General features: G+C 40.6%; 2 protein-coding genes across 6 annotated transcripts in view; one reads left to right on the top strand and one right to left on the bottom strand.

Annotated features, from left to right (window-relative positions):
* The window catches only part of samd11 (sterile alpha motif domain containing 11), a 1,171,052-nt gene that overhangs the window by 1,051,020 nt on the left and 94,701 nt on the right, over nt 1-25,331 (bottom strand). The gene's annotated exons all lie outside the window — the stretch shown is intronic.
* Nucleotides 1-25,331, top strand: part of LOC122777095 (nucleolar protein 4-like) — a 69,218-nt gene that overhangs the window by 1,675 nt on the left and 42,212 nt on the right. Inside the window, exon 1 of one of the 2 annotated variants that reach the window (XM_044038090.1) lies at nt 5,331-5,559. The exons of the other annotated variant lie outside the window; for it this stretch is intronic. The gene's annotated coding sequence lies outside the window, so the exon portion shown is untranslated. Of the gene's footprint in view, nt 1-5,330; nt 5,560-25,331 lie in introns of those variants that run through there. 2 annotated transcript variants of the gene reach the window in all.

The following is a 25,331-nucleotide window of genomic DNA, read 5'->3' as shown; positions in this document are numbered from 1 at the left end:
AAAGTGCAAAAAATAGAGCCGGCAAAGAGAATTGAATGTGTTTGACTTGGTCTGACGTTCTCAATGATTCAGGCTTTATATTGCCTACAAATGAATGACTTTTACTCCTGTTGTTAGTATTTCTGTACTATTATCAGGATTCATCTCATTCAAAACAAATCTTGCTTATTTTGTTGTTGTTTGATCAAATATTTAATAACTTCTGGATGTTATTAAACAGCATTTTCTGGGTACTTTATTGAGACGGTTTATCCATTCAACAGGAAAATAGTTAACCTATAAATTCACATTTAACATAACTAATAAATTGGACTTGCAGCAATAAACAAATATTAAATTATATGCTATGTGTGTTTTAATAAAAAAGGCAATTTGATATTACATACATATTCAATTTTTTGTATTCTATTAAAATAGACATAACCAGATCTTACCACATGCAGCAGTTTTCAAAAAATGTCCCCCTCCACATTTTCAGTGTTTGAGGCTGAGAAGCAATCGAGTGCAGGTTGTTAAGCCAGTCATTATATGACATTTGTGTCCCCAAGGAGACATAACTCTGGGGAGATCACATTTTAAACATCTCGATGTTCCAGAACATTCTTCCATAAGGGGATACACCATGGGGCCATCCCATAATACATGTACACTATATACTGTATATAAACTTGTCTCATCTTCAATTAACCCCATCATAGGGAGACAGTGTTTTCTAAACTAAATGATAAAAAGATTGGTAACTTCTCAGCGTTCATACTATGTATCAATAATAATATACAGACATCTGTGATAATAAAATATCCGCTAATAGTTCTGACTGTTTACCATTGGAGCTTAGTAGAGAATAGAGTAGAGAGAAGCCAACACTGGTGCAGTCAATTTATTCCCGATTTAAATGTACAGTTTGTAAAATCATTTTTATATAATGGGAAACAGGCCTACGTATAATTCCTTGTAGATCTGTCTTTTGGTTCATGCAGGAGTGGTTTCTCAAAGAACCTGGCAACCTTGAGTCTTTGGAGAGGACAGGAGATACTTTCCAATGTTTTTTATTTGTATTGTAAGGCCGATTTAACCCTTTAAGCCTAAGTTTGGACTTTTTTTTGCTTATTTTAATTATAAAAGGGCCAGAAAATATCACGTGACTACGTGTTTTTGCCCATTTTTCTAGAATATCTTTTAATATCTGGCAGTTATTTACAATTTACTGCATGTTAAAATATTGTAAAGTGAAGAAAACCAAAAAAAAACACACATATTTAAAGGAGTGAAATAACCGTAATAACTTCTCAGCTTTCAGAAACCGTTGGCATTTTTACAATAACACAAACCGCTGCGTACAGTAATTACGGTAATGCAAAGTGCACTTGCGCCAGCGTGTTGTCTACAATACGCTCTGTGTTAAAGGGTTAAACTCTTGTTGCATATCGTACATATAGCCCCATTAGATGAGTCTTGTACCTGCTAAATTCTTTCACTTCTGTCTCTGTTCCTAAATGACACTATTTGTGTGTGTGTGTGTGTGTGTGTGTGTGTGTGTGTGTGTGTGTGTGTGTGTGTGTGAGTGTGTGTGTGTGTGCGCGTGCAGTGCTGCAAAGATTATAGTGCTCAGCCCAAAGGAGCAAATGTACAGACAAGAATAGAGAAGCAATGAGTCATTCACTCACCTATAGAAATAACATAGGACATGAGGGAGCACTAGGTTCATGCAGTGTGTGTGTGTTGTGTTGGAGAAGCAGACAGAGTACAAGATTGTTGAACATTATTCAGTTGAAAAAAAAAAGAATGTTGGTGTCTTTTGTCTGGGTTGTTTTTATGAGCGAGCGGGAATGAGGGAGGATATCAGAATAGACAAGAGACAGAAACGCCATCTGTACTCTTACCCAAGAGAGACAAAACAGAAGAAGAAGAAGGAGGATGTGCTGCATATGTGTGAATCCTACACCGGCCCCATTAGCACTCATCCCAAGCCTCCGTTCATCTGCCCATCCCTTTATCTTTCCCACCATCCGCCCCCTGTCCCAATTCAATAAGAAGAGGAAATTACCCAGGATGCTTCCTGGCAGGGGTGGGGTGTTTGAGGGGTGGTGGTGGTGCTGCTGTGGACAATGTAGAATTGGGTGAGGAGTGAGAGCACAGGAGACCAGAGGGGGAGGAGGAGGAGGAGGATGGAGAGATGGCAGGGCGGTGGCTGAGGGAAGGAGGATGGGAAGTGGGTGGATGTGCTCGTCCAGAATGAAAACAAAAATGAATGAGAATTTGTAGGTGCCAGTGTGAGGAAGGCGGGCGGGGGTGGGGGTGATGTGATGGGATTGGGGGTCGGTTGAGGAAGAGAATCTGAGAAGAAATTAAAAACGGAGAATGAGGCGGTTCATTATCGTTTATGGTTCTCCCCCTCTCCCCCTCTCTGCCCATTATTTCAGCTACCTCCAGAGGAAAGACATTTCATTATTTTTGGGAGGAAGGGTGTGTGTGTGTGTGTGTGTGTGTGTGTGTGTAGAGGGGAGATAGGTTGGGGGTTGGTCTATTATAATTACTAAAAGACTGTTGAGAAAAAAAAAAATCATACATTTGCTGATAATAAAAAGCCGGGGGAGCCTTGAAAGGTGACCAAAACCCATTGTCCTGCGTTTATAGCCTGAAAAACAAAGAAAACTCAACCCATTTTTTCCTCTTCTCTGTGAATAAAACATTCACTTGGTTCTAAAACTCATCTGCAGGCTGTAATAATCCAGGGAAACGTGCGGCTCTGTCAGTTTGATTCTTAGTCTCAGTCAACATGTGATGCACTTTGCAAAGCGGCCTAGACTTTACAAACCCATGAGAGATCTGTGAGGCGGTTCAGATTTCAGTGCACATGTCAGGATCAGAGGCACGGTCTTTAGAAATCCAGTGGAAATGAACAAATTGTCATTGGTTTGACGGGTGATGTAGTAAGTGTGGTGTACTGTGGTGAAAACGTCACACTCACGCACTTGGCAGCTGAATCCTGTACCTTTTGAGCTTGAGGACAGGAAAACGTGAAATGGATCAAACGAATCTATTTTGACAACCCTTTTGGCAGTTAAATACAATTACATAATTTATTTCTGTTTGTTATCCTGCTGGTATAGCATGTCGAGGACATAATGACGAGTATTTCCTTCCCTCCGTCCTTCTGTGTGCAATCATTTTTGAAAACCATTTGGATTTTAAGCATTAAACCTGTTTTCAGGTGGTTCCTTTTCATAGCCTGGTAACATCAGACAATATGGAATATTGTGATTGGTAAATGGATTTCAATTACCTTCATAGCTCGGTCACAGAACTGGAAAATTGGATTAGTCACTTCATTCTGGTAATCTGAACAGATTCCGTTTACATGGTGTAGCTATGAAGGGATTAACTTGGTATCTCTGTGTCTGAACTGCATTATCAGTCAATACTTGACACCTCAACACTAAATAAATACAATGACACCGGACCTTTCCACACATGACGAGAATCTCGCGTGTGTTTGTCATTTATATTGTTGTTCATCAGAATCGAGGAGCAGAAATTCTGTTGAATTCTTTATTTTATATGCTCATTTTCCAACGTTAAACTGCAAAATATGCAGTGAACAGATAACATTGAAATCTTAAATTGTTTTGGGTTGACCAGTACTTCCAGTAAGTGCTTAAAAACAAAATAAAATACATATATCCATCCATCCAGAGTCGCTGGAACTTTCATAATGCTTTTTTAGGAAGATTCTAACTTTTGCCTGGTGACTATTCCTCTCTGAACTCCTCTGTCAGGAGCTGGACACCAACAGTGACTGCACAGGGTAGTTGCATTTAAATGAAACAGCAAACACAGATGGCGGAGAGGGTTCAGCTGACAGAAACAGCACAAATAAAGAGCTGGACCTGAAGTCCTCACTGTGGGTTTTCAGCAGGGGTGTGACCTTTTTCACACATCCTATCCTCTCACCATCTGCCCAGATGCTCTCTAGTGTGTTTACTGTCCAGTAACGTCGGAATGCCATGGAAACTGAGCTGAAAGGAAAAAAAAGGAAAAACGTATGCGGTCGATAAGAGCAGCTGAAAAAAAGAGAGAGAGCGACGCGGCAACATCTCCCTCCGTGCACTCTGTGATAGAGAAAAGGAGAACACTTGTGCTGAAAGTTACATAAATGTAATGATAGAGGACGAGAAAGAGGGGAGAAAACACTTAAGACGTATTATTTAGAGAAGGTCAGCAGCAGATAAACCTGGTACTAACTTTACACAGAAAGTTGCACTTTGATTCTGTGTTTAATCTCCACTTAAGCCCAGGAGATCAACACTCTCTGGCACTGCAATTCCCCTAAGCTGTGCATGGGCATGCATGGCTAATTAACACGCACTTTCATACTCTGCCTATAGGTGGCAGGTTTGCCATGTAAATGCATGAGAGAGGGCACATGTTAGTTTTGTTCTCTGACCCTCAGTCACAGTATTTGTCTGTTCTTCTCTCATCTTAAATGAATTAATATTTGAATACAGGACAAAAACAAATTGTACAGATGTCATGTGACCTCTCTCCATGGCTGTGATCAGAAACAGTTGTTCAGTGTCACTGCAGCCACTGACTGCCAATAATCTTTAACTTCAGGATTGTGTTGGTGGTGTATTTGAACTCTGCACTTTATCTGTTTACAATCTGTAAACAACTGAAGCCGAAAACAATATGAGAGAATATAAGATTTATTTATTACAGGTGTTAGACTGCACTACATTTGATAGATTGATTTATTCCAGCTCATTCCCAAAAGACAAAAGAAAGAAAGAAAGAAACAAAAAATGATGTATAGGCTAAAGCTAAAGTTTGATTTACTCCGACACATACAGAGTAGAATAGAATTTTAAATAGGTCAAATACAAATAATGCAACAGATGTGCTGTACACAGAGTTGGGCTTTTCCATTGATCAAACACATTAAAACTACACTAAAACACAGAACTACATGCTCACATTACACACTACAAGCCAAACTGCATTAAACACAATAACAATTGTCAAATGATAAATATAACACATAATCAGTGCAATAAAGTTTTTTGAATTATATTATTGAGGCATGAACATGTTCTAATGGATGGAGATGTGTTTGAAATTGACATTTCAACCTGGGAGATCTGCTGTAAAGATAGACAGACAGACAGACAGATAGATAGATAAAACCCAAAACAATTATAGATAGATAGATAAGCATTTGTTGGATCTCCATGCCAATTGTTATAAATGGATATTGTTATACTACAGTAGATTACAGCAGGGCACCCCCCCCCACACCCTGACGTAAGCAGTCGTGGCCCCGCCCCCTCGGGTTGCCACAGGGAGTCTTGAGGATCCTACTGTGAGCTCTCACTCCCTTCCTTCCCCATGTACAGCGGGGCTATATTGTCCATTTTACAATAAACGCTAAGGGGGGAGAAAGAAAGAAAGTGCAGGCGAATGAACAAACACTTCAAACCAAAAACAACGCAAACAAGAAGCAGACAGGAGAGCGGGAGGCGGCTCGACATTCATGCTTGAAATCTCACTGAAGTGAAGGTAAGAGGGCGTTTTTGTGCATGTGCGTGTGTTTTTATTCACAATGAATCGCAGGGTTCTTCTTCCTCCTCCTCCTCCTCCTGCAGTTTGTATTTGGTGCTCACCGGTGACAGGCTGCAGAGCTCTCTCCTCTCCTCTCCTCTCCTCGGCGGGCGCGTCTGTTGGCACGCGCACTGCCCGGTTATCGAACTCAAACGTTAATGGGAGAAAAACAATGACAGCGCTGCTGCGGCAGCGTCGCACACTTTGCTTTTGCATCAGTTGTTTAGGAAGTTGTTGTTGTTTTGTGTTGTTGTTGTTGTTGTTGTTGTCGTCGTCGTCGTCATTCAGGCTGCTGCAGCTCATTAAAACATGGCTCGTGCTCGGGTGTGAGCCGCGTGTCGCTGCACTGTGTCCTCCTCCTTTCTCCACTGTGTCATGATGACAATCGTTATTATTCATGACCGCTTTTCTAGAGGAGTGCAGAGTGCAGTGGGCCACTGTGTTACTAACAGACGCACATTGTTCTGCGCGCGCGTGATGGATGGCTTTGTGAGTGTGTGTGTGTGTGTGTGTAGTGGGTGGGTGATGCGGAATGACCAAGGACCTACGCACAGCGAGTAACAATCGGTGGCGCGTGCCAAGCATCAGAACAGTGACCCATTATGTGAATGGACCATTATAACGTATTCTATCTATCTATCTATCTATCTATCTATCTATCTATCTATCTATCTATCATTCATTCATTGTTTGGGTTTTTCATAATTATTTTCTTTTCTGGACTGAAGCTATAACCTAGTGTGGTGACTGGGTGTGAGGTGTACATGGTCTTTAAAATAAATACATTGATCATTTAATCAAAATCAATCAGTATAAAGAGGGTTAACTGCAACTATGTGTGTCGGAGTAAATCCAACTTTAGCTTTAGCCTATGCATTGTTTTTACTTTACCACTGATAATTGAGATGTTATTATGATGAAGTCCCAGCCTCATGATGGATATTGTTTTATATTCATATCTAGTGGTGATTCAGTTATGCGCTTTTTTTCCCATCCAAGTTTTTATTTATTATTGTGATTTACTTTTCCTCCTTCAACCAGAATGTAACCATACATTTGTTTAGACAATAACCCATGTGTAATGCATCCAAAATCCATGTATCTTATATTCATTTTACATAGCTTATAGACGTTTCATCGTACTTCCTGTTCATGTGCAGCACTTCCAGTATTCATTTCCTCCACATACACATTTCTGTTAATGGAGCGAGTTTTGCTTTCGATAACAAATGGAAATGGCCACGTTTGTGTAATATTACCCAGTGGGAGGACGACATGAAGAAAGTGTATATATGAGGATATTTATGATGTATATATATGATAATATATAAAAATGACCAATATAACCTGGTTTTAATTACTAAACTATTACCAACTGTTACTTGGGACCCAAACTCGGACACACTTAATCATAATTAGCGGTGGTTTTACCTGCTGCTGCTTGGAAGTTTTATCTGTGTTTCCTGGCAACTGCCATACGGTGGCTTCTTCATATTTACGGCTTTTAGAAACAATCTTTTTCTTTATTCCGTGGAGGAGGAATTCCCGTGTTAGCTGATGATCAAAACATTTCTATTCCATTTAAGCCTTTTTGCTTAAACCGGCTGCTGTTATAGCAACACCTGCCTGTTTTCTTGAAGCAACATTATCTTTCATAGTTGTTGTCCTGTCTGCTGCACTGACCTGAGATGCCAAACCAGAAGTCTCTCACACAAGTAACGGCCGATGTCTTGTTACATGTTTCTGCCAAAGGCCTTTGAGACACAAAGTTAGTTAGTTTTAAGGTAAATTAATAACTGCTACTTTTAGCTCTTCCTGTTAATCAAGCCAGTAGAAATATCTCACTTCTGGAGGAGAAACACATGTTTAGCCGCGGTTGGAGTCCGTTTAATGAACAATAAAGAAAAGTGGAAACAGAATGACTGAAGGTGGAGGGTTCACTTCCTTTGTAATTGTGCAGTTGCCAATAATAGTGTGAGTCTATGGTGAACTTGCACTAACATGTAATATGCTTGTCATTGGACAGTGTGACGTAGGGATGACATGTTTGACATATTAGAATTGATGCTGCCATCATCATCATCAGCCATCACACAGAGTTTGCCTCATCTGTGCCATCAGTTTATTTTTAGTCATCAGGTAACATTTGAATTGTTGCCAGTCGGACACTTTTTGACCCATAACGTCATATCCTCTGCCTTGTCCATCAACTCTCCTCTCATTGTGTATTAAATAGTCAATAGTTCAATAATGAAAATAAACTTGTGATGATTTTATATATTAAATCCATCATTTTTTTTAGTACAGTAACAGCAGTGGAGAAGACTTGATTAATTGTTTTCGTCATGGTTTCCTACTGATGATAAAAAAAGCCCCCAAAAACAGTTAATTGAGGAAACAATTTGGTAATAAAATGTGTTGGACCTCTGTTATATTTTTGCCGTCCCACAAAACACTAGCAGGATTTTGCCGCCGCCTTTTTGGCATCTAAAGTGTTAACGTCTGTGAGGGCTCCTCCCCACCCTCAGCCTTCTGCCAGTTCTGCCCGTAGAGCGAGCGCAGCCTCTTCCGTGATAAATCCTAATGAGAGGGCCTGCTTAGCTCCTCTCCACTGTGCTCCAAAATAACTCCAGTTTTCTCCCCTGACCTCGCCATGTGCTCACCAGGAGGGCGAGGGGAGGAAGGACAGTCTGCTAATCCCTTTTCCCTCTTCATCCCCTTCCTCTTTCCCTCTGCATGGGCTGCATCCCTCTGTCTCTGCAGCCTCAGGTTACATTCACACTTTTAGTATAAATATAAATATGTTGTTTTTTTCTTCACATTCATGCCTGACATCTGTGTGACTCTGGAGTCTGATCTCCTTATTGTTTTCTTATAAGACGACTTACATTTTTCCATGGAATCAACATTAATATTTTTCTTTCAGTTCCATTTCTGGCTGAACTACAACCGTGCAAACGTCCTTGAGTGAGTGAGGCACACCGTTGGTCTTGTGATTGGGAACATCAGTTACCAGGACATCACATATGATGTGCAGCTCTGTTTTCTTTCTTTAGGACATCTGTATTTCAGCTTATCTATATTTACAGCTTCTTCTTAGATCTATAGCTGTTGAAGTACAAAGCACCTACAACTCTGCTGGTTTTTGATACAACGCACTCATTCTGCCTTTAACAATCACCCGTCAAAGTCTCTTGTCTGACGCTTTTGTGAGGAGCTTTGACAGCGGCAGCAAATAATTTTTGACATGCTCAGTTTTCATTTTAAACACGTGATTTTCTTGTGAGAGAACCAAAGTAAAGGCAAAGTAAATGAAACTGAAGTAAAGCTGATGATTAAAATCGCTGTGATTGTGCAGTGGAGCTGTTCACGGAAGAGACAGAGCGAGGATTTGAAAACTTACACAAGTGCAGTGTTAATGCTAATTTCTTTTAGACTCACTTTACTTCAGAGGTGTCAAACTCACAATCGATTACGTGCGGCCCGCCACTTAATATCATGTGAAATCATGGCCCACAACCTTCATGTTTAGTATTTTATTGTTTATTTTTAGTAAGTAACTAAATGTAGGTAATTGTCTGTCCTTGCCATTTTAAGTATTATACATGATTCCATATCAAAAGCACATACTTTTTTCTTTGGAATTGTGTGGAATCTCGTCACAAATGTCTTTATTGCGATATCGTAATAGAACATCATGTGACAATCATCCACTACTGAACCGTTTTGACCGGACTCGACCCCTGAACCAAACAAGTGCCTATACATAAGTTGTTGTCTTGCCGGGTTCCACAACATCCATCTTTATGTTCCTATAGCAACCACATGCTGGAACATGCACTGTGTTTTGCTCTGACACACGATTTCCGCTGTCAGAAGGTAATGGCCACACACGTGTCTAAACATTTCTTATCTCTAAAATGACATGTGTGGCTTTATTTTTAGCAGAGAAAAGAAATAAGAAATCTGAAGATGCTATATATTGTTGATTATTGATGTCTATATATTAGTCTGCTGTGTCCTAGGGCTGCACACAGGTGTGTACCTGTACGTAAGCTCTTGTCTATATGACAGCGATTCTGTCACACCTTCATTTGAGATATCAGTTGCATTAAACATTCTGCTCCTTCTTTGTCCCTCAACAAATCACACGGTGGTGTTTCGTCTGCACAGCACGTATCATTACTGCCACTGATAAACCAGTTATTATTAGCCTGTGATTGATCTTGCACTGATATACAGCTTGTGTGAAGTAGAATTGTGGAACCTGTGTCCTGTGAAAGTGTCAATCAGTGTCTGTCTGCCTCTGCCTGGCAGGTGGTTGACTTTGTGCTCAGTACTTGATGAGCTCAGCCTGTTGTGTGCAAAACTCGGTGTGTAATCAGCGTTGTCTGAGGCGGAGTGTAGATCTCTGGCCTCCACAGTGGAACCATAAAACAAGGAGAGGTCCGGCTTAAACATTTGTGAATGTAAACACATTCATGCACTACACAGAGCCTTGTCACATGCAGCACACGGCATGTTGGGATTCCAGTACTCGTGTCACAGTTTGTTAACCAACCAAGGGTTATTTTCATTGTTAATACATTTGTTGATTAATCAAACTGTCAAACCTTGAACTGACAAGAGCATAGATATTCAGTTTATGGTCGTAGAGGAGCAAAGACGCAATAGAAGCACAGTGGATTCACAAAAGTGTTTTTAATAAGAAACTGTTTTTAAGCCTTCACGCTCACACGGCACGGCTCATTATACGGCCTTATATGGACATCCTGGGGTGTGTGTTTATGGGCCACATTTTCAGGCTTTGCAAAATGTGTTTTTTTTCGTCTTATATGTTAATAAGTTATGATTGGGTCTATGTTGCATATATTATAAAAAAAAAACTAAACAAAACCTTTTTTCATTTTATTTTTGTTGATAAAAATGAGCCAAGCGTACTTTGAAATGTGACATATTTCACAAATTCAATCAAACTTTTTTATTTTTATTTAATTATAATTTATAATTAATCAGATTTCCTATATTGTGTGTATATATATATATATATATACATATGTGTGTATATAATATATCATAATAATAATAATTATAATATATATAATATACTAAGATATATATATGTATATATATATGTATAGTACTGAAAAACGGATATAAGACGCTCTGCACTGCACATTCTTATAGCCTCTGTATATACGTTGTCCATTCATTTAGTACTTGATTAATAATGGAGTAATCATGCAGCTCCACTGCTGCTTGCTGAAGAGTGTATTTCTCACTCTTTCTTATCATTTGAATAAAATTCCTCCCACGTCTGTGACACATGTAAGTCACCTGCAGAGGCTGTTTACAGTTTAATGTAATGTGTGTTGTAATTGTACTATTTTGAGCACCTGGCACTTAGGGCTGCTCAATTATGGGAAAAAATAATAATCACAATTATTTCAAAAGATAAGAAGAAACAAATGAAATGTATTGCACGTAAAAAAAAGTGTCAACATTTCAATGAACCTTTTGAATTGACCTTAAAGTTATTGTGTATTGTGTTCTATTTTTGCCAGCGGGACAGGAAATCAGACATGGTTACATTAAAAGCGTTATTTTCAGAATAAAAGCCCCCGTTTTGTAATACCCGTTTTGATTATTTCGGTTTTTTATTTGCATACTGTCACTTGTCACAAGGTGTTGGTATTCTGTTTAGGTTAATTGTCCAATTTGTTATCATGGCCCAGAATAATCATTTCCCAGGGTGCTCATCATGTTGTTCAGCTGTTCTCAAAAAGAGAGTCTAGTGTTTGTTTCTAGTGTCTAGAGTTTTTATTTTTATTTTTATTGTTAAACAAGAACAATATCATTGGAAGCATTGGAATATTTTCACCAATGTTTAGTGATCGATAATAAACATAAAGACAAATGGCTGTTATCTTTTCAAAGCTCTCTTGGATTTCTTTACTTCCTTTCTTTCTCTCTCTATTTGAACTCAACAAAACCTCAGCTGTCAGGCAGAGTTGACAGATTCTTTTTTTAAATTTATTTTATTAACAATAACTCTCAGAAAATACGAACCATTCAGCAGTTCAGTTAGAGGAGAAATGATGTTTAGGTTCCTCGTGAATGTGAAATGTTAAAACATGAAAATCCTTGAATGCTGGGTTTCATTGTGAATACATTTCTATAACTTATGAATAGATAAGAATCACATTTAAAGTGTAGATGAAAATATTCTTGAGAAATTGTAACTTTGATGCTTAACTCCACTGCTGTGTTGGGAGTGTGTGTGTGTGTGTGTGTGTGTGTGTGTGTGGTTTAATCACATTTATTCAAAATAACTTGATGATATGAGATTTCGGTTGCTTTTTATCCGTGACTGGTGATTGATTGACATCGTGACCTTCCTATTTCAGCCTGTAACGGTGTGTCTGCGTCGCTTCTCCATCATCCATCACAAGTTGTGATTTGGAAAATAGTTCTTCTCATGGCCTGTAAAACTGTTTGGGTTTTTATCTCTGAGCTCAAATGATGGCTCTGAATAATCCTCAGCATAAAAGTGTCAATTGGAGAGTATTGTGCATGTCATTCTGCAGTGGGTTACACAGGAAGCATTTCCTTGTAATTACCTCGGATGTCTGTGGCAGGCTATTGCAGCCTGGAGGCTGTGTTGCTGTGTGTGCTCAGTGCTCAATCACTGGAACCAGAGAGTCCTTGCACAGATATATAATACAGCTGGAGCTGAACTCTGAACGCTCCTCAACTCCTTCTCCACTGCTGCTCCCTGAAGTCCTCATCCCCTCCAGCTCTCCTCCTCTTCCTTCAGGCAAGCCTCTCTCTCTCTCTCATTTCTGACTTCTAATGGTGTAAACTGATAAGCTGGCGTTGGCCATGAGGGAGCCATGGCCGCGGCAGCAGACGGACAGCTCAATCTTCTGGACCTGCCGGTCATTGCCAGTCCCGAAGTCAATGCGGTACATGACATACATAGTTTATTAGTCCATTATCGGAACATCTGTGTCCCCAGTCCCCCACCGCTAACCACGACATACTGCATTATCAGTGATAAACACGTTGAATTTAAGGAGACTGTAAACTGGTCAGCAGACAAGCAGCAACATTAGCATTCAGTGTAGAAACTACTGTAGTAACGATTCACCTTAGGGCTCATGCTGGAGCTACACAACAGCTAACTACAGCACCACCGGCAGTTTGAATTGAATGTCACGTGGATATTTTCATAACTTACTCACTTTCACCCAGACTTGTTCGCTCAGCATGGGCTGGGTCGTACTTGGGTTCGGTACAGTATGCATTATTTTATGTTTCCTTTATGAATCGTACAATAATAACCGGCCCCACCCGTTCTTCTTTTTCGGGTACCCTTCCTAATGGTACAGTACAGGTGGCGCTAGACCCTCGACAGACAGAGATGGTGAGACGGTTGCAAGCGGTTTGAATTTGGACCTAGAGTTCTCCAGGCTCACCTGAGGATGTCACTGCCCGCCTTCTTGACCAAAACACCTAAAAGAATCCATGAAAGGTTTCCTTCTAATCCTCACTGTCCTAATTCCTGCAGACTGACACAGAGCTGCGGCAGGAGAAGACATTTCTCCTTCCAAGCATCTTCTGTCACTTGCTTGTAGTTCAGCCTGTTTTTGAGCTTTAGTTCAGAACTGCTGAGAAACTATAAGGAGAAACACCTTTAGTTTGGAGCTTTACTGTAAAAACAGATGCCTTTTTCATCCTTTTGTGTTTTCTTCCAGATGACTGACCGTCTGTTTCACCTGTTCTGAAGTGCAGGTAACAGGCCTAGTTCGCAGTGATCATGCCGGTTGACTTCAGCTCAGCAACGTTACATATGTGTTTGCTGGGTGAAATGAGCCGGGTCCAGCAGTGACCTTTGCCTGGATTAATCTGTGCTGTGTTTGCCTGGGATTGCTTCCTGCAGGGGAAAAGGGTTAATCGTCATGCTTGGGGCAGATTTGTGACTGACTGGATTAAGTGGGGCTCAGTGTTGGACACTCCACTAATCTTTGGCGTCCCTGCCCCTTCTGGCTGTTGAGGAAGGATCGTCCAACTGACTGACCAAGAGAGTGATTAAATGATGATGGAGAGGCTTATTTTCCTTCTCACCCACCCACATGGTGTCAAATGAGAAATGTAGAAACACGTATTTTTGGTTTACTTATGGCCCTTTTTCGCTACGGTCCCTTATGGCTCGTGTCGGCACGGTTTAGGTTGCATCTCCACTAGGATTATTAAGTATTTTTAACCTCTGATCTACAGTTCGGCATTGTTTGGCTTGATTTTTGTGTCGGGCGTCTCTTCCTGTGACGGAACTCTGGCCAATCAGTGGCCGGCAGTCTGGCGCCATCACGCATAGTACCTGCTCAGCACACTTGGAACCTTGCCAGAGCAGGTACTAAAAAAAGTATCTGGTACCAGGTACTATGCTAGTTCAAACATAACTGTGCCATGCCATGCCGAGGCGAGGCAAATAGAGCCAGTGGAAACACGCCATTAGAGATTTTGTTTTTCTTTGTCCCACCGTCCAGTCGTCTCAATATGAAACACAGTGCAGACTCATTTGGTCTGAGTGTCACTGTTGATTTAACACTTTACAATAGTTACCACTCCCTTGTCCCATTGGGAGTCAATGATTATCAGAGCCTCCTTAGTATTTCTTAGGTCCAATGTGAACTCTACTCGACAGGAATTGCCTCATGTGTGCGTGCGTGTTGGCCGAGCTCTTCTGGTTCTGCGTTGTGTTCCATTTCTTTCTGTCACACATGGCGGTTGTCCAGCTGCAAAAAAAGATGGATTATTATAATGTGATAGTGTTTGTTGTCTGGTCTGCGAAAGTTAAGTTTCCATAGTGATAAATCAGAATGTGTTGTAGATCCAAGTATACACACACACACACACAGACATAGAACGAGGTTGCTAGTTGATTTACGGGGCGATGGATGTCTTACACCTGGGTTAGGGTTAGGGTTAGGGATTCTCAGTTATTTAATACTTCTGTCTCACACGTCATAGATGTTTTTTTGTGTTGTGACTGTCACAGCATACATGGTTAAATAAGCACGGAGCAGAAAAGAACTGCTCGTCAGCAGCGCACTCTGACATCCTGCTGCACTCTTTGACCTGTAAAATTAGATTTTTGTTGTTTGGTGCATATTAGATTTCACAGTAATGCGCAGAAAGGACGAGAAGGACCAGCATGAATACTCATAAATATATTTCCTCTGGTCTGGGACTTCTTTATCTTTGATCTTCAACTCATAATTGGAGATTTATAGTTTTTTTTTATTGTTTTTTAAACTGATCTCTGAAGCTCAGACTGAACAATCATACGGTTTCTGATTCTAAAAGTGACTTGCCCACACAAATTATGACATAAAACTACACAGAAACATCCCTCAAAAATTAAATTAAAAATTTCATGAGGCATGTTTTCATTGATCCTCTTGTGTTGAATGTAGGTTAAAATGGCAATTTCGATCTATTTACACAAGCTACAACACAGATGGAAGGATTATGCCTCGGTGTGTTTCTCACTGTGTTTGATTCATGAAAGTGTGTGTGCTCACTGGTTTTAATGAAGTGAGTTGTTGCAGATGTATTTATAGTGTATGATCCTTCATTTCTTTTTCTAAATCGCATATTTGGATAGAAGCGCAAGACTTTTTATTCTTCTTGGATCAACCATTTGTCATCTGAACAGATGTGTTTGATTGTGTCCTGTGTCTCTCTCCTCTCACATGCAGGTGTATGTATGTGGTTAGGATGTCTACACACACACACACACACGCACACAAAGTGCTTATCTAATATCAAGACAAGGACAGTATCTATGTGGAGATGAAAAGAATAGCGACTCTCTCGGTCTCTTTTTCCACACACACACACACACATTCTCATTTTTTCTCTCTCTCTCTCTCTGTCTTTCTCTCAGTTTCAGGATTAAACACACAGGCCATGATATCTGCTTTCCTCCTGGTCAGCACTCTCCTTCTCTCTTACACACACACACACACACACACACACACACACACACACACACACACACACACACAGAGGATGTGTAGCTGTGGCGGTGCCGCTGTGTCTGTGGTTATATTTTTGTCTGTGCTTTCTTGTAGGCTGAAACAGATGAGATGTGCTGTGGGTTTATAGTTTACATTCAGTTCAAATTGTGGCTTTATACATATAACCGAAAAATGGCTTAACATATTTGAATAAACTGGGCTTGTTTCCTTGTTGTAAACTGAGGTCACATGACTGTACAGCTGCTTAGAGAGTCTGGTCTGTGCCTTTCTGTTCCTCAGTTGTTCACGCTGTAGTTTGTTCACTGGTCCATTCAGTCTTGATGACGACCGTCTTGTGACACTTTGTATTTAAGTTTTTATTCTAGTTGAGATTATTCTCTTACCACAGATTTCTTGAATAAGTTAAATTTTTATTTTAATTTCATTGATCTTGCTCTGAGGGGTTCTGATTCCAGGGTTTAACGAGATGATGACAATGATGAGCAGAGACTGTTTATCAGTATAGCTGAATCATATGGATCATATCAATTCTTCTTCTTCTGACTCTGTGATGTCATGCTGCGATTAAGTGTCATTTTATCAGTCAGTCACATCCTGATGTCTCTTATCACAGCATCAGTGTAGTTATGTGATGACATTTTAAAGACTCGCCTACTTTACTCTTAATTACATCACCTTTACAGTGGGATTTAGCTTAATTGGCCTTATTATAGCATCATATTTGGTAATACGTATTAAATACAGGTTTACATTTTTTTCTGACACCAACAGAGGCATTGATTAATTAAAGGGAGGCAGGCTATCTGTCCTAAAACACACTTAAGTATCTAGTAAAATGACTTCACATCACTCGTGTATAGCCTGTAATGAGCACTTTACACCAGGTATGCATTCAAAATGGAAGAAGGACTCTGATTTAATGGATCATCATAGACTTCTTGTGCATCTGAATTCCTTGGCCTTCGTTTGATTACATTAAGCTATTGCCTGCGTATATGAAGTGACACACACACACACACACACACACACACACACACACAATATTCAGCAGGAGACGGAGATCTCAGCGGCAAACGGCGGAAACTCAAAACACACAGTGATGAAGTTCGGTTGACTCGTGAAACAGGAAGTGGACGGGGAGAGTGAGACATCAGTGCTCATAAAACTCCTCCCGTCATGTGACCAGCGATGATGGGTATCTTCCTGAACACTCTCCCATCTCTGTGTCTCTGCTCAATGAAGGTCAGTGGCAGCGTATTGATTCTGGCCGCGCGTCTCCTCTGCATACTGTACCAAGCTTTTTATAACCTGACTGACAGAACCACAGCCTGCTGCTGCTGCTGCTGCTGCTGCTGTCTCCCTGTCTGTCCTGTCTGTCTGGGAGGGTTTATTCTGTTTATTTATTCACATAATGTACTAAACCTGCTGTATATTCACTGGCCAACGTACTGTCTTTGTCGGTATGTAACTGATACTGCTGCATTTTGTATTATTATTGTGTGTTTTAGTGGTGAACAACCCCCCCAGACCAAGATACACACACACACACACACACACACACACCTCCTCCTCCCCATGGCTGGTTTTCTCAGCAATCAATATTCTGCAGTGGAGCTCCTCGGCCTGCGCCCTGTTAATCCTTGCAGCATGTGTGTGTGTGTGAGAGTGTGTGTGTGTGTGTGAGTGTGTGTGTCCAGCCTGCTCGCCTCTTATCAATATCTTCACCTCTCTCTCTCAGTCCAGAAATGATCCTCTCCTCTTCCCTCCAGCCCTCATCGATCTCAGAGAGAGATGGATGCAATCAGAGAGAAGACGCTGTTGCTGGACTGAATACTGAGCGGCTGTCATGTTGACTGACAGGAAGTCAGTGCCTTAAATTTTCCTCCAGCGCGAGTTTGTGGCGGTCAGACTGATGTGTCTGCGTGCGTTTAAACATGGCTCCCGTCCCGTCTCCCGCTGTGCGCTCAGCACAAGCCACCTTAGATACTCATTGTGTGCTTTCCTATCGCAGCCTCATGACAAGGGATCACTGTGCTGATGTGATGATTATGGTCAAACAGTGATGTTCACGCCCACCTGTTTTTTTTTTCTCACCACATTGCCTTGGGTTCAGTTTGTGTGGCCACACAAATGACTCACTTGGATAGCTGCATTTTAATAGACAGGCATACTAATTGAGCTGAGGCCTCTCTGTGCGGACTTCGCGTGGGTGTGTGGTTTTCACTTTTCTCCCGCAGTCTATAAGCATGTAGAATTGTTTAAACGGCGACTACACGGGCGTGCATGTGAATAATCATCTGTTTGAAGTGGGAAGGATTAAATCTCAGATAAACAAGAATTGGAATGGAATAGAAAAGGAAAGAAGTTGGATGTGTTTGGTGTTTGTCTATGTAATGCATCTTGTAAATGATATGCAGGTAAGAGGTTTTGTTTCACATTTAACTTTCCGTTTTGACTTCTGATGTGTCTTCTGTTATTGTAGTTGTTATGAAAAATGAATTGAATGACACAAAAATGAATTGAATAACACAATAACAATAATTGACATCACTGTGACGGTCGTTGTTGGTTGGGTATAATGATCAAAGCAGCATATGTATGAACTGTTTTATTGTTGAGAAACCATGGTAACGACAAGTGCTGTCTTCCACAGTCATGTGATTTCTGTGAGCTAACAAAGGCTCCGTGTTTAAACCCAAATGTTAACCACAGTGGATCCATGCTGTGTTAACATTTTTATGGCTGTAGAATTGTCAAAAAATGTTCCAAGATAAAGTTAACTTTCGATATCTGGCAGCTATTCAACCGTTTAGGAATTACGGTACTGAGAAGCTGAGGTCACACACATGTGACATGCCGGTGAATCTTGTCTGTGATTGGACGGTCGCTCCGTGGATGTCATGAGGGGCTACCGTAATGACAAGTATATGGGCACAAAGCTTTCCCTGCGTTCTAGTATCCATCCGTCTTCTACCGCTTTATCTGCCCCATGAGGATTACGCGGGGTGTTGTGCCTCAGCTGAATCTCAGCTGACATGCGGCAAAAAGGTGGGGTCACACCCTGGACAGATCGCCAGTCCATAGATTTTGAATTTTCTATTTAAAGGGTCACTTTAAATCAGTTTTAATTAAAACGTGTAAAAAACGCCTCCATGTGCTCATACTGTACACAAACACACTCATTTCATTACAAGGACACAGTGGTGTGATGCAGCCAACCACACGTTACACAACCAACAAGAGCTGTTTTCACTAAACATGTGATGATGGTGAAGAATGAAGTCATTGATGATGATTGTGGAATCAGAATTCCGTCAAATAAACATCATAACGTGTAGGCAACCTATATCAGTTTCCATAGAAACCAACAAACAGGATGGAAAGAGAGGCAGAGCGAGGCAAAGAAAGTGGGAGTGGCTCCTACTTCTGACGGTTGTAGAATAAGAACATCTAAGATCAGTGCAGCATGAGAGGGTGGAGATGGAGGACAGCCATCGGGGGGTGGTGGGGGGCAGAGTTTATGGCAAAGCAACGTTAAGGGGGAACGACAAGGTGGCAGGCTGATGAGGAGGAGAGGGCAGCAAGGGATGGGGATGGAGTTGGCAGGATGAAGGGATGGATGGGGGTAGGTTGGAGAGAGGGGGGAAGGTAGGGAGAAATAAAGGGAGATGAATGAGGAGGTGGGATGGTGGAGGGGAGCGATGGGTGGGGGAGGTAGGTAGGTGGAAGGATGCCAATTTGACAGCTATAGGGAGGCTTCAGGGTCCAGCTCTGCACCAGCCACCACTGCCTACAAAACAAAGAGAACAAAGAGAGTGTGCGGAGCACATTTCCAACCACCCCCTTCCCCACCTCCCTCCCCATCCCCAACTCCTTCATGTAAAGCAACACTGTCCACCTTAATTGATTTTCTTAATGAAACTCATTTCACTCTGCCAAGCTGTTTACATTGTGGCTATTGTGATGAGATGCACATCTGCGGTCTGAAAGAACTGAGTCTAAATTGATTCTCCTGAAACTCTCAAAAAGCTAAAAACTCCTTTATTGCACTTTTAAAGCAACATAATTAATTGGGGTCAAAGTGTGATTTAATCTATTAGTATTTCATTTAGGGTTAGGCATGATTTCAGTATCCAGTGTCTGATACTGAAAACCTTCCTCGGATTTTCCTGCAGAATGTGACTTATGTCGCTTTTGCTCTTAGCGTAAAAGTCCGGAAGAAAACATGGAGAAAAGTGGCAAAGTGGAGAAGAGGTTATTGAATGGAGGAGGAGAAAATGGAGGATGAGGAGAGCAAAAACATGCTTCCTTCCGTTTGTCCTGTGGCTAACCTGATTAGCTTAGCAATGACATGGGACCAGATCCGGCTGTTGTGTTCTGGAAACACACACATACACATTTTGAACTCTTTGTGTGGACACTCGTAGTCATAATGCATTTCATAGCCACTTACACTAACCAAAACCTTATTGTAACCCTATCCTTAATCCAGGTCTTAACCCTAAAAACAGCCCTTCAAAGTAAAGGGCCAGACAAAATGACCCCACAGAGATAGGACATCTATTGTCTGATCTATTGAAACATGCTTCAGTTTGCGTCGAAAGACCAAATTAAAGAGTATGACGGCACAAACCTTTCAGCAGTAAAAGCACCTGAACACAGAGGGAAGCACCAACTTTTCATAGAGCGAGGAACTCTGCAGCGCGTGCGTCTTTTCATCCATCCATCAAACGTTTCCCAGATTTTGTTTTGTCTACGTCGTGCAGTCCTAATGTCCACTTAAACATAGAATGTCAGGATTGCCATGTGAGGGTGGAGATAATCTACAATTTACAAACCACTACACCCTGCAGCATCTCAGTCAAAGTTTTTGTTTTTTTTTCCTTTCAGCTTCTCCCTCTCTTGGGGTGACCACAGCGGATGATCCGCATCTTTGATGTGGCAGAGATTTTTATGCCGGGCGCCCTTTACTGACGCAACGCTCCCATTTATCTGGGCTTAGGTATACACTGCAGCGTCTTAGTCAAAGTGCAGCAGGATAAACAGCCATGACACTCACTGCTCACTGTGTCCTACTGTTGTAGTGAAGAGTCTGCTCCTGCAAACACAAAGTACACGTGTGTACAGTTGTAATTATCTTGTGATACAGAGAGACAGAGAAAGTGCAGAGCAGACAAACTGAGACGTGACTTATTAAGTTGGTCCAATCACTCCCAATCCTGTTTGTGTGTTAATCTATCAGGCGGCAACGCTGCTGTTCATCTGTATGCAGATGAGGACGACTCATTATTTAGACCATTAATAAACAAAACACACACACACACACACACAGGAAGAGACTTGTTGCTCTCCTCAGTTTACTTATTCAGCAGCCAATGAGCAGTGCCCAGGGAAATGGGGATTGGGCACCTTGCTCAGGGGCACCCAGCCCTTGACCTGTTGGGATTCAAACTGGCAACCCTCTGGTTACAAGCCAAATATTAGTTAAGTGGGAGGAAAATGAAGCTGAATAGCATCTATTCTAAAAAAATAAAGGCTATTCTATCTCTTCTCAGAGAGCTGATGTCTAACAACATAATGACAGTGACAGAATAACAAAAAACTAAAAATAAAAACAAAAGTAAAAAAAATTTTTTTTTTACTTTTGTAAAATTAGATTCCACTCTCTGTCCATCTGCCATTTATTAATTTGTATTCTTACATTTCATGCAGTTCAATTATAGTTAGTAATATATAAAATAGCGATATTTCCCATTTTAATTGCTGTTAGGTAAATCTTATCTGCTGGATATGTCAGTTTCTTTTGTTATTTGAACAGGGGAACATGAGCATTAGTTGGTGCGTTTTTTTTTAAATGAATCCATATTTGGTGCTCAGAGAGGAGCAGGTGAGTGGTACTGTTTGAGGTATTGAATTAGATTAAAATAAAAAAACTGAAACCTGTCACTGCTCTAATATGTGACTTTGGATACTTGAATACGTCAATGTTTGGGTTTTTAACACGCTCAATATACTATATACTGTACGTCTTGCTTTCCATTTTTTTGCGAACAAAACAAATAGGAATCTAAAGTCTGGTTTATCTAAATATAAAGCCTGGATTATATAGAATTTATATAGCCTGGTTTGTATATCAAGATATGACATATTTAGTCATAAATATGACGTTGTCACTGACAAACTGCGGGCGGTCGGCGCTCACACTGCCCGGCACAGAGCAGCGTTAGATGATTCGACTAATTAGATCTTGAATAGTGTTTTTGCATGGAATGCCCATCCCTTATATATTACATTACCATTACACCACCACTTGTAGTTTATTGCAGGTATGACTTTATGTAGCTTCATTTAAATAAGTGAAGACCTCACAATGTAACGAGACATATTTTAAGAAACGGACTCCACATTCAACTGCTCAGTGCTGGTCACAACACAGTGTCTGAGAAATGACTGTTCTTTAATCTCAAGACGATCGGCTCCTTGAAACCTAATCAGTGCTCATTCTCCAAGAGTCTTTATGGGAAGTGAATTCAGACGATAGCTTCTACTCTAATATGAATCCTCGGTTCTCAGGCTCCGCCACAAAGAGATGATATGGTAATTGAAAATGAGTTAATGTGAGCTGGTGATGGTAGTAATTCAAAAGGAATTAAGACTAGATTAAAATAAGGCCCTATTTGATCATTTGTCAGAGTTGATTCATGTGCCTCGCCGGTGAATTAACAGCCTCTAACTGCCTCCGAGCTGATTAACATGCCAATTTGCAAGTTTGCAGTATTGCTCACAAAGTAGAATGTCTGTAATGCATTTACATGGACATCTTTGTTCAAGTGGAATTACATTTAGCTCATAAGTCTTTGTTTCTTGCTTTTATAGGTTTTCTGAACCTGGTTCTTCCAGTGACCTTTAATTATGAACTGATTTTATTTCATTCATATATGAAAGTGTGTCATCTCTGCGTATTCGCCCTCACGTGTGACACTTCAAGCCTTAATAACAAGAAGCTACTTGGAGAAACTGCATTTAATCGTTGAACTGCTCCACAACGACGTTAATAAAACTGGACTCAGAGGCATGCCCGTGTCAGTGTTGTCATTAAAGCAGCAACTTTATTGCTTCAGTTGTAATGTGACAGTAATGTACGTGACACAATCGAGCTGCAGCTGCAACAATTAGTTCATTAAAAGACAACGTAGGTGTCATTTTGCTGTTTTTCAGTGTTGTAAAGTGAATTTGGTTTTGGAATAACCGTTGAATATCACGTGAACTGTGGGAAATTAGCCTTTTTTTATTTTTGTATCTATTTAGAGTGATTGAACAATAATTAAAACAATGCAGGAGAACTGATTACAAAAATAAAGGACAGTTTTGATAGTGTTTATGTTTTAATGATCAGACTTGCTTGTGAAATTCACGGTTTTCTATTCCTGTTAGAAATGACCACAGTGACTCTTCCAGCTTCTTTTTTTATTTATCATCTCAGATTAATTGTGTGAATTAGGGCTGCAACTAATGATTATTTTCATAATCGATTAATCCGTCGATTATTTTCTCGATTCATCGATGAATTGTTTGGTCTATAAAATATCAGAAAACCTTAAAAAATGTTGACGGGTGTTCATCAAACCTGGAAATGATGATGTTCACAAATGTCTTGTTTTGTCCACAAACCAAGTGATTAACTTTGAATGATTTCTTTGTTATCCACAGCAAAGAAATGAAGAAAATCCTCACATTTAAGAAGCTTAAATGATCGGAAATTTGTTTTAATCATGAAAAAAGCTTTGAACCAATTAATCGATTATCAAAATAGTTGTCGATTAATTTGGTAATCGATTAATAATCAATTAATCGATTAATTGTTTCAGCTCTAGTGTGAATTAAGATAAAGTTGCACTCTATTATTGTCTCCTTAAAGGCCTTTGTAGTGTTGGCTCCTGATAATGCTTGCACAACGTGACGGAACACTAGAAACCTCTGAACACACAGACAATCACTGCATTTGTGATGATGTTCACCCTCGGTTCAGCTGCTATAAAGGGAGTAATATATATACTTTAATACAGTCAGACCTGCAGCAAAGACAGCAGTCATGAACAGGAAACCCCTTTAGTACAGATTATATGTCTTGGCACTTGGAAAGAAGCTAAAACATGAACTTAGAGCCAGAATTGAAGGATGCCACTGATGGTGTCTTCAGTAATCTCACAGAGGTGTTGCATGCTCACCAGGAAACGTCTCAAGTGCACTTTTAACAGTGAGTTTTTGCATCTAAACAATCTGCCCTTTATTAGACACACGGAAGCTTGTCTTGTCATGACACAGCAATCTGGATAACATAGCTGGTTCCAGAGCTACGTTGATGCTTTCAGTTGTTGTGTGTGTGGTTGTTCTGGCATGCTGCCTGCGTGGTTGCTGCGAGGAAGCTAACCCAGTGTGACGAGGACAGGGAAACTCCTCCTCTGAGAACGCTCTTTCAAAGACAGATATGGGTCAGTGCTGCCACATGGACTCACTGCAGGGGCGACATGGATAATGTCGTGTGTATGTAATGTCTAAATGCAAAGAGTAGGATCCCAGGCAAGTGTCTCACCTTTCTAAGTGACAATGCAGTGCAACAGTTCACAAAATCTAATCCCACCAGCAGAAAACGGATGGTAGTTGACGTCATTTAAAAATAAATTTAGCATGCAGTTACTCTCAGGCAGGTGACGGACATGTGCATGGTCACCTTCGGTCAATTCTCAGTTGGAAACATCCGTGGAGGATTTTATCTTCTGGCCGAATTGATGCTGTGTTTCCAGAAGCACATACTGTTGTCAATGTGTAAAATGGAACATTTGAAGCTGTAGAATAACAGGACGTTACTGAACAGGAGAACAACAGAGTACACCAGCAGCAATGTTGTCTTCTGAAAAGTTGTCTTGTAGCTATTTAGATCTTCTCTTGTCATGTCCTGAGTCAGTCTCTTGCAGGATTAACCCCTCACCAACCAGTATGTCACCCTTTGTTTTCTTATTGCTACAACAGCCACAGTAGCACTACTCCCTGTGGTGTGATACTGTCCAAATGATGCCTCAGAGGTTGTTGTTTTTAGCTTTTGTACTGACTTTTGTTTTGATGACCCATACTATGTTTTTTTCCCCTCTAATTATGTCTTTTTTTTTTATCACTTTCCTTTGCACCGCTGAAGGTGCATTCACTGGACCTGATCTTTGTTCATATCTTGGCTCAACCATTGTCTTTCTTTATGGAGTTTGCATGTTCTCCCCTTCTGCACGTGGGTTTTTTTCCGTGTTCTCCAGTTTCCTCTGACAGTTCTAAAACATGCAGAGGTTAATTGGATGCGTATGAGCGTATGAGAGGGTGGGTGGTTGTTCATTTCTGTATGCTGGCCCTGCGATGGACTGGCAACTGGTCCAGTTTGTAACACGCCTTTCAGCCCATGTCAGCTGGGATTGGCTACAGCTCCCAGCATTCCTTGCTGATTCAGTCTTTTGTCCTTTATAGGAATTCCTCTCAGTGTATAGACTACATCATATTAATTAATTGCTTTTAGTGTTAATTAAGTCAGAGGATTTGCTAAACGTCTGTTAAGCTGTCTCAGGGAAAGATCTACTATTTATTTAGCGTTATAGTTCATTGTTATACTATAGTGTATTTGATTGAACCATTTATACTAAA

The sequence above is a fragment of the Solea senegalensis genome, linkage group LG11, assembly GCF_019176455.1.
Source record: "Solea senegalensis isolate Sse05_10M linkage group LG11, IFAPA_SoseM_1, whole genome shotgun sequence".
In the NCBI taxonomy this organism is placed as follows: domain Eukaryota; kingdom Metazoa; phylum Chordata; class Actinopteri; order Pleuronectiformes; family Soleidae; genus Solea; species Solea senegalensis.
The sequence above is the reverse complement of the archived record's forward strand: the minus strand, read 5'-3'. Positions and strand labels throughout refer to the sequence as shown.